We start from the raw sequence: 9,082 nt of genomic DNA on the forward strand, positions 1-9,082 counted from the left end.
TAAAAAAAAGAAATTAAATAACAATTTGCGTAATTTTTGCTACATTAGGTATTTTTGTGCAATTTAATGTTTATTGTATACAAAGCAAACACTCAGAGATTGCACCTTCCCCCTGAAGGGCAAGGGCAATTCAAAAGATATTGATGTTTTATGGTGTTTTTATTAAATGATAATAATAATGGATTGCATTTATATAGCGCTTTTCAAGACCCTCAAAGTGCTTTACGATTCCACAATTCATTCACTCTCACATTCACACACTGGTGGAGGCAAGCTACAGTTGTAGCCACAGCTGCCCTGGGGCAGACTGAAAGAAGTGAGGCTGCCATATTGCACCATCGGCCCCTCTGGCCATCACCAGTAGGCGGTAGGTGAAGTGTCTTGCCCAAGAACACAACGACCGAGACTGTCCAAGCCGGGGGTCGAACCGGCAACCTTCCGATTACAAGATGAACTGACAACTCTTGAGCCACGATCGCCCCTAAAATGTGCTGTCAGCATTGTTAATGTGGAAATCTGGTGTAGTATAATCATTTTTATTTGTAAATTTGATGCTATATAATTTTGTACAAACAAAGAAAGTGCTTATGTCCCCCACTGACTAATACATTGCTTTAAAGTTAGGAAATACACCAATAGAAATTAAAGCTTTTTCCTGATTCATGTGACCCTGACCCTTGCCCTATGACCTTGAAGTATTACCTACTGAAATGGTGTATTTTATTATCTTTAAACATAGCTCTCTACATGACCTTTCATATATTGTTTGATACAGTTTCTCAAAAATTTTCTTCATGGTCAGTTTTGACCTTAGGCACTAACAGGGAAGTTGATGGTGCCAGCACTTAGCCTGCTCATGACTGCCAAGGCATGCTATAAAGTTGTGATGTTTGAAGATGATCTATAGAAAATTGTGGGTAATATTCGTTTTTAACTGATTTTCACATGTGCATGAGCTTGACCCAATTAGTCGCCAAAATGAAATTAGCTCAAGCTGTTACTGATATCTGTTATCACACAAAACTTTAACATGATATCTTGAAACCTGTGGATGCTAGGCTGCTAACAAACAGACACACACACACACAAATGGAACATACTCCCTCCTTTCATATAAGGGGACATATAAGGGGGTTAGGGTTAAAAATAACACTGATGTATCAAATATGACATGTATGATGTTACAATGTTACGATCAAAAACGGATGCAGCTGCATTTCCCTAACATCACTGTGTCGCAGCCGTCACACTCAGATAGAAATGCAAAGACCTTTTGCCATGTTTTATTGTGCAAAAATTAAGTTTCAAGTCTTAATGTGAAAATCTTATTTCTTCCACTGGATGTGTGTTTCCAGGGGATAGCACAAGATTGACTCTATCAGTTGTGTTAACAGTAAATTTCCCACACAGCAGGCACTGTGTGTCTATCACTGCTGTCTGGTTAGTAAAGATGTCAACACTACATGAGCTATGGATTCTGGGTTGCACAGCTTTGCGTGTTTTTTTGATGAAATATGCATGACACAGGCAGAGCTGTAGTTCTTCTGAAGCGATAAAGATATACATAGATACACCGGCTGCGGGGAGAAGGGTTGTGACAGGGATTTCAACAATACCATTGTGATAGCTGAAACTAAATACAGCTATATCCTGTATCTGGTTCTTTACGATTTATATTGTTTGATTATATCTTAAGAATTCAGAGTTCTCCTCTTTACTCTTACTCCCTCGTATGTCTCCCATGGGTCCCTGATGAAGTCAGGCTGCGTACCCATAGTGGTGTCTAGATCTCAGTGTGGTCCTCTTACAGTACACTGTGTCTCCCAGTCTTGTTACACCTATGGACAGACACTATTGATTGGAGCCAGCTTGGAGCATTGCCATGAAAGTGCACATTGGCAGCTGCTGACATCTTTATTAGAAAAGCCGGACAAGGAGGATCAGCAAGTTTCCCCTTATCAAAAGCCCGAAGGGCATGAACCAGCTACAGCGCACATCACATTTGTTTGGGGATCAATTGACTGGCCAGACTTTTGTAGGGGATCAATTAGTTCTGTCCACTGGGCATAATACACTCTGGCGACAAATAAATCAAAGTCATCATAGAAGGCAAGCCCTCTTACGAGTGATTATCTGATGCTTGGCATGAATTCAAAAACTGTTCTCACTGACTTAAATGTACACTATAGTAGTTTTACACATGCACTGCAGACCTGAACTTTTCTAGGTAGTATCTGATGGATGCATGTAAAACTGTAAGTATCTGACTAGGTCTAAATGGACATTAAACAGTATTTATATTGCCAGCTTGTCTCGCAGATGTCCACATCGACACAGCTTCAGCTGGTCAGCATCCTCACCTATACCAAATATTACCAAGTATTACCAGCAGTAGAACTAACTCCTGCCCACTACATTATATCTTAAAAGACTACAGCTGACTGTGTCCTGACCTGACTCTCCCATTTTCTGGATTTAATGAGGGAAAACAGCTTATGTAACTTGTGAGCTGGGGTCTCTCAGTAAAATTATAATAGAAGACTGAAGCTGCATTAACACTGTAAGCAATTCTCTCATCGCACGTTGCCTTAAAACCGGTGGTTGGTCATTTGCGAGATTATATGCTCCGGTTACTTAGGTAACGCTCTAATGTATTTTCTGTCAGGTCATATTGTCAATCAACTGTATCCTGCACTCTTATTGGTACTCCCTTCAATCGCTTGCCTCAAAGCTGACAGAAGGGTTTGTTTTCACCCATTTTACTTGAAGTCCCCAAATGTCATTGACTTTGTGTGGTCTCTGGTCTCCACATATATGGAAAATTAATCCATACTGGGCACACCTTAAGTCTGGTAGTTCATCATCATTGCAGATAAAATATATACAATATGGCTCAGCCAGTAATCATGCTTTTATAGATGAGGTACTGTACTCGAGTTTTATTCATATTGTTTCCTCATAACTTTAGCTAATGTTAGATTAGCTGTTAACTTACCAGAGTTTAGTTTATTTAGACTATCTACATAACAGCTGTAGCTAATGTTAGGTGTCAAATTCAGTAGTAGATGAGTACCATTATTCATGATTAAAACAACCATACATTCTTCTTCTTTTTCTTATCTAGTTCAGGATTGGAGTCATCGGGCAACAGGCTGGGTAACAGAGGGCAGGGCTAACACAGACAGACAACCATTCACAAAGACTTTCACACCTTTGGACAATTTAGAATCCCCAATAGACCTAACCCCACTAACTGCATGTCTTAACTCCGCCAAGTACCGTCTTAAGCCCAACTGCAAAAGGAGGAAGGTGGTCATCCTGCTGTAGCAACCAGAACCGGGAGACCAGGGAAAACCGGCATGAATCCAATGGACAGCTCTGAATTAAATTCTTCGTTTAATGTTACCGCATCCGGGGCAGCCGATGCACCAGTATTGGGGAGCCAGGATGCTGGTGAGAAGTGGGCTACTGGCTGAAGAAACACACCGAAAGTAGAAATACAAATTGCAAAAACTGGTCACCACGTCAGCCAAAAAGAAATAATTGCCAAAGAACTCCTGAGCAGCAAAATCGACATTCCAGCTTTATCCGAACTATGACTCACAGGATCGGGAAAGATGGTCGTCGAACCACGCTCACCGACAACCAGAGGGCACTCTACTATTCGGGTGGAGAAAAACGAAAGGCAGGAGTCGGCTTCATGGTTGCCCGTCGTGCAACCAAGAGTGTCGTCGCATTCCAGCCGATCTCCGATCGCCTTGCAGTGCTCACCATCAGCGGTACCATCAAAACACACCTCGACACCATCTATGCACCAACTGAGACAAGTCCAGACCCAGCCAAGGACGATTTCTATAACCAACTACAACACATGTTGGATTCAGTCTCGCAGACCGAATTGATCATACTGGCTGGAGACTTCAACGCCCACACAGGCACCGATCGGACTGGATGGGAAAGCACGATGAGCCGTTTTGGACATGGTGTAATGAATGACAATGGTTTGCGCCTTTTGTCCTTCACCAACACCTACAACTTCATCATCAGAAACACCACATTTCAACATCCAAAGAAACATCAACTCACATGGCAAAATCCAATGGGCGACGACTCGGCGATGTTGGACTACATCTTGATCAACTCCCGTTTCCAATCATCACTTAAAGATGTTCGTTCGATGCACAGCCCAGATTGTGTATCAGACCACTATCTTGTGCATGCAGTGATAAAACTTCGACTACAAAGAGCCAAACGCAAATAGCGCCATCTGCAAAGCTCGACTGGAAATGCCTGTTAGATCCCGCTCGCAAGGCGGAATTTCAAAAAGCATTATCCAACCGTTTTGCAACACTGGTGCCATCTCAAGGCGTCAACGTTGAAGAGCAACAAGTTTCGGACGCTATCATGGAAAGCGCCAAAGAACTGTGCCCTCCCACACACCGCTGAACACAGCCGTGGATATCCGATGAATGCCTTGATATGATAGATGAACGAAAATGTGTGAAGCTGGTCGACTGACACCGAATGAAGGAAGAACGTGAGGCTTACTGGAACCAAGTAGCGGCTGACTTGGAAGAAGCAGCCTCAAAGCACGAGTACCACACAATTTATCGAACGCTCCGACACCTGAGTGGAAAAACCAAATCAACAAACGACAACATCCGAAAGGCCAATGGCACCTTCGTATGATCACCGACTGAGCGGCTACAGCGTTGGAAGGAGTTCTTCGAGACACTGTACAATCACGCCCCGCCACAAGGACCACCAGCAGAACCGCCACCCATCGAGGCACCAGAGACTCCGATGTCCGATGATGAACTGACCCTGGCAGAGGTGAAGACGGCCATCCAGACTTTGAAGACTGGTAAAGCACCTGGTGTGGATGCAATCAGTGCGGAATCGATTAAGGCTGGCGGTGATGTTCTTATCCAATGAGTGCACCTTCTTCTGCAAAAGATCTGGCGCACGGAGACGATTCTGAGAACATGGAAGAAAGCCATCATTATCCCAATCTTCAAAAAAGGCGACAACCGAGAATGCCAAAACTATCGTGGCATCGGTCTGCTCTCGATTGTTGGAAAAGTCTTTATGAAAGTAATTCAATTACACCTGCAGAAACATCATGAACAAACGAGCCACAAGGAGCAAGCCGGCTTCAGACCTCACCGTGGGTGCTGTGACCAGATATTCAGCATTCGCCAGGTGATGGAGGAGCAAATTCGATATGGGAAATGGATGGTCATCATCTTTATTGACTTTCAATCCACATTGGACTGCATCGATTGGCCAGCACTTTGGATGGCGCTGGAGACCGAGCACATCCCACCAAAAGTCATTAAGCTCCTGCAGGAAAATTACAACGGATCATGGAGCCAAATACGCATCCGTAATGAGCTGTCAACTAAATTCACTAAATTCACCATCTGGGGTCTGCCAGGGAGAAGTCGCCTCACCGCTGCTCTTCAACATCGTAGTCAACACCATCATGAGAAAAGTCTTCAGGGGCAGACGTGGAGTCCAGTTTGATGAAAATACCACTGTGACAGATCTTATGTTTGCAAATGACAGCAGTGTGTTGGCCGAGGATGACGCCTAAGCCACGGACGTGCCGCCAAGTCATATGGCTTGAAGATAAACACTGACAAGATGAAGGTGTTGATAACAGATGGGTTGCCTGCCAACTTCTACCTCTACGGTATCCAAATAGAGCAAGTCCAGCAGTTCAAATACTTGGGCTCACTGATCGAGCAAAGGAAGGTCGCGTCCACGGCAGAGAGCCACAGTCGAATAGGTCAAGCAACTGCAGCATTCACTTCTCTAAAGTGGTGCTTGTGGAAGTGAACCAATATTTCCATCTCGACCAAAATCCATCTTTTCCGGATGCTGATCCTCCCGATACTACTTTATCGGATCCGAAACGTGGACTGTGCTCAAAGCGGACCTCAACAAACTCGAAGTTTTCCAGATGCACTGCCTTCGACAGATATTACAAGTATCACTTCGAGATCGCCTTCGAAACGAGGACATCCGACGGAGGTGCGACAACCAACTGCCAATCGAGGAGAAAATTAAAAAACGCAGATTGCGATGGTTTGGTCATGTGTGTCGAATGGATGCGAGCAGACTACCACATCAACTCCTCTGGTGTAAACAACCCACCCAGTGGATAATCCACTGAACGGCACAGAAGAGAACATGGCTAAAACAGGTCAAAGATGACATCAGGGGCAGAATAAATCTCGGCGAGGCCAGGACAATCGCCAACGATCGCCATGCATGGCAACGAGTTGTGAAGGAAATTCGACAACCATTGGCACCCACAGCAGCATATGGGCTTAGGAGTCGATCCAGACCCAACGCCAGCTAGGGAGAGAGAAGAGCTGAATGTCTTTGGACTGTGAGAGGAAGCCAGAGTACCCAGAGAGAACCCATGCAGACACGGGGAGAACATGTGAACTCCACACAGAAAGGCTGGATGGTGGATTTGAACCCAAGACCTTCTTGCTTTGAGGGAACTGCACTAACCATTGCACCCCTGACATAAAAGCACTAAAGACAACTTTTATGTTCAATTTTACCTTTAAATATTGACATTTAATTTTGCCTTCAAGCTTGGCTACTAGGGAAAGAATAATCACATATTTTTCCATCTTGGTCCCAGTTTTCCAACAAATGCGTAAAACCTCCTCTTGTTTTCTCCTACAATGGAAAATGCTTGATGCCTGCTGTTCTCTGTGATGCATAGACGTACACTTGAATGTTGCTGGGATATATGGGAATGGTTGTACAAAGCTAATTTTAACTTAATCTTTTGATCTTTAGAGAAGAAAGATTAGTATCTGCTTTTGCCGCTGACTTCCATTTCTTTTTTGCAGATGGCAGAAATGAAGAATACCTGCATTGTCTACTCTCAGGCCCTTGGAAATACTTAAAGAGGGGCTTGGGGTTTTTCAAATAACAATCCAGCTGATGTTTCTGTTGCAGAAAATCACATTTCCAATTTCTTCTGTAATCATGCAATCCAGGGTTTCAATCACAAGAACTTCTTAAAGCAGCTGGTTTGCAAGAGAAAAATAAAGAATTATTTTACAACGCCAACATGGAACCAGTTTGTTGCGAGCCAAGGTCAAGGTCTTCTGTCATCGGGCTTTAGCATAGTTCAGACAAGTGCTAATGAAGACACAAACAGATCTGCTGGGGGGCTGTGAAGCAGGTGGCGCAAGGCTGTGCTCTAAACGATTTTGCCCTGATGATGAATGCCCCGCCACATACATGAGTGGAAGAGGTGCATGTCGTGCCATGTTGAAAATGTAGATATTACTCCTTGACCCAATGAACCAATAAATATTCATTAGGCTGTCTTCCATTGAGACAGCAAGGCTACTGACTTCACTGGTATTGCTGTGCAGGAAAAACGGAAGTGCCATGACTGAGAATGCAACCGGCAAGAGAAGAAGCAGAGGTCGCAAATATGTAAACACATTGAAGGGTGGATTTCTATACATTTTACATGAGTGTTAAGGCATGCTTGTAGCAGAGCTTGGAGGCAAGTGCTGCGTGTTGAGTATTTGAGAATTTTTGCGACAGCTAGGCCCTTCTGTTGAAGCTGATATGTGTGGGAGCATATGTATGTATATTTAGAGAGTAATCAAAGGCAGATGTGAGGACATGTTTGGAGATTTAACATGAAGGTTTAACACCAAGCAGAATAACCATCTCTGATCTTTACCCATCCTGACGCTTTCATCCTGACAGCCAGCACATTTTCTGTTAAAAGCGCTCACATGCACATGCAGACAGTCTCACACAGTGGCCTGTATCAGCGTCACTGACCATGGTGCTGAAACCAAAAGGCTTTCGGATGGAGCCGAGCTGCTCCACAAATGTCACTGCTATGGAGAACAAAAAGGGGGGTGTTACACGTCACCCACACTTGTTACAAGTGCAGTTCTTCTGAAACAGTGTTTCCCCTGCTTGCTCCAAACGCTTAATTGTTGCTGAAAGTGCAGCAGCAGTAAAGTGCAATGTGGATATAGAACGCGTTGCTGATGCCTGTAGGTGAAAAGCAGCAGCAAGCTATGCAGTGAAACAGTTGACCTCAGTTCTTACTGTGTGCATCATAAATATTCATCAGGTAATAAAGAGAGAAAACTTTCTTATTCAAAAGAATGATGATGAGTAAAGAAGTTTGTCAGCATAAAACGGTAGTGAGTGTGCTGCCGGAAATGTAATAGTAATGTGTAATGTGTCTAAACTGTATTAAATGATGGCTGTAGAAGGGGGGGGGGACACAACTCACTGCTGTTAATGAACCCTGCAGGCGAGTTCTGATGAGCTTCTGCTCTCTCTTCATGTATGCAGGAGGAAGACTCTCTCCGACTTCTCTTTCCTAAACACACTGACAGGCCCGCGTGCACAGCCATTTCCAGCAGCTTAGCTAATATAACAGCACTTTACATGGACGAGATTTAACATGACATATTTCATCCCGTCACGTCACGTGTCCGATGAGGGCCCGATCCAGTGAAAACAATACGAGAAAGATACATTTAGGTCATTAAGTTTTCAGTCGTGCAATAAAACACTCGTGCAATCATGAAATGGCCCCGAGGCCTTTTTGAAAGTGAGTCTTTATTTCCACTGTTTTGCTCTCTCTCTCTCTCTTTCTCTCTCTCTCTCTCTGGCTCTGACCCATTTACAGTAGCTGCCGTCTAAGTTAAGTGCTCGGCGTGATGGCGTATCCAGAGTGGGTTTTTACACGCTGCTGGAAACGTCACAGGTGTGATCTTGGCCACAGATTGAAATAAAGAGTTTTCTTAAGCAATATTTCTTACACAGACTGTGTGAGCATGGGATTTTAACATTTTAACGTCGGCCCTTTTTGACATAACACTGTGTCTATTCGAAGAAATACAGCACTGTAAAGCCCCGCTATGCTTTTCGAATGACACCAAATTCAACGAAAGAAGTTGCCTGGAAAAAAGACGCGTATATGTTGTCTGAGTATATATATATATATATATATATATATATATATATATATATATATATATATGAGGAAAGAGGAAAGAGATCGGGGTGA

Source organism: Neolamprologus multifasciatus, chromosome 22 (assembly GCF_963576455.1).
Source record: "Neolamprologus multifasciatus chromosome 22, fNeoMul1.2, whole genome shotgun sequence".
In the NCBI taxonomy this organism is placed as follows: Eukaryota; Metazoa; Chordata; class Actinopteri; order Cichliformes; family Cichlidae; genus Neolamprologus; species Neolamprologus multifasciatus.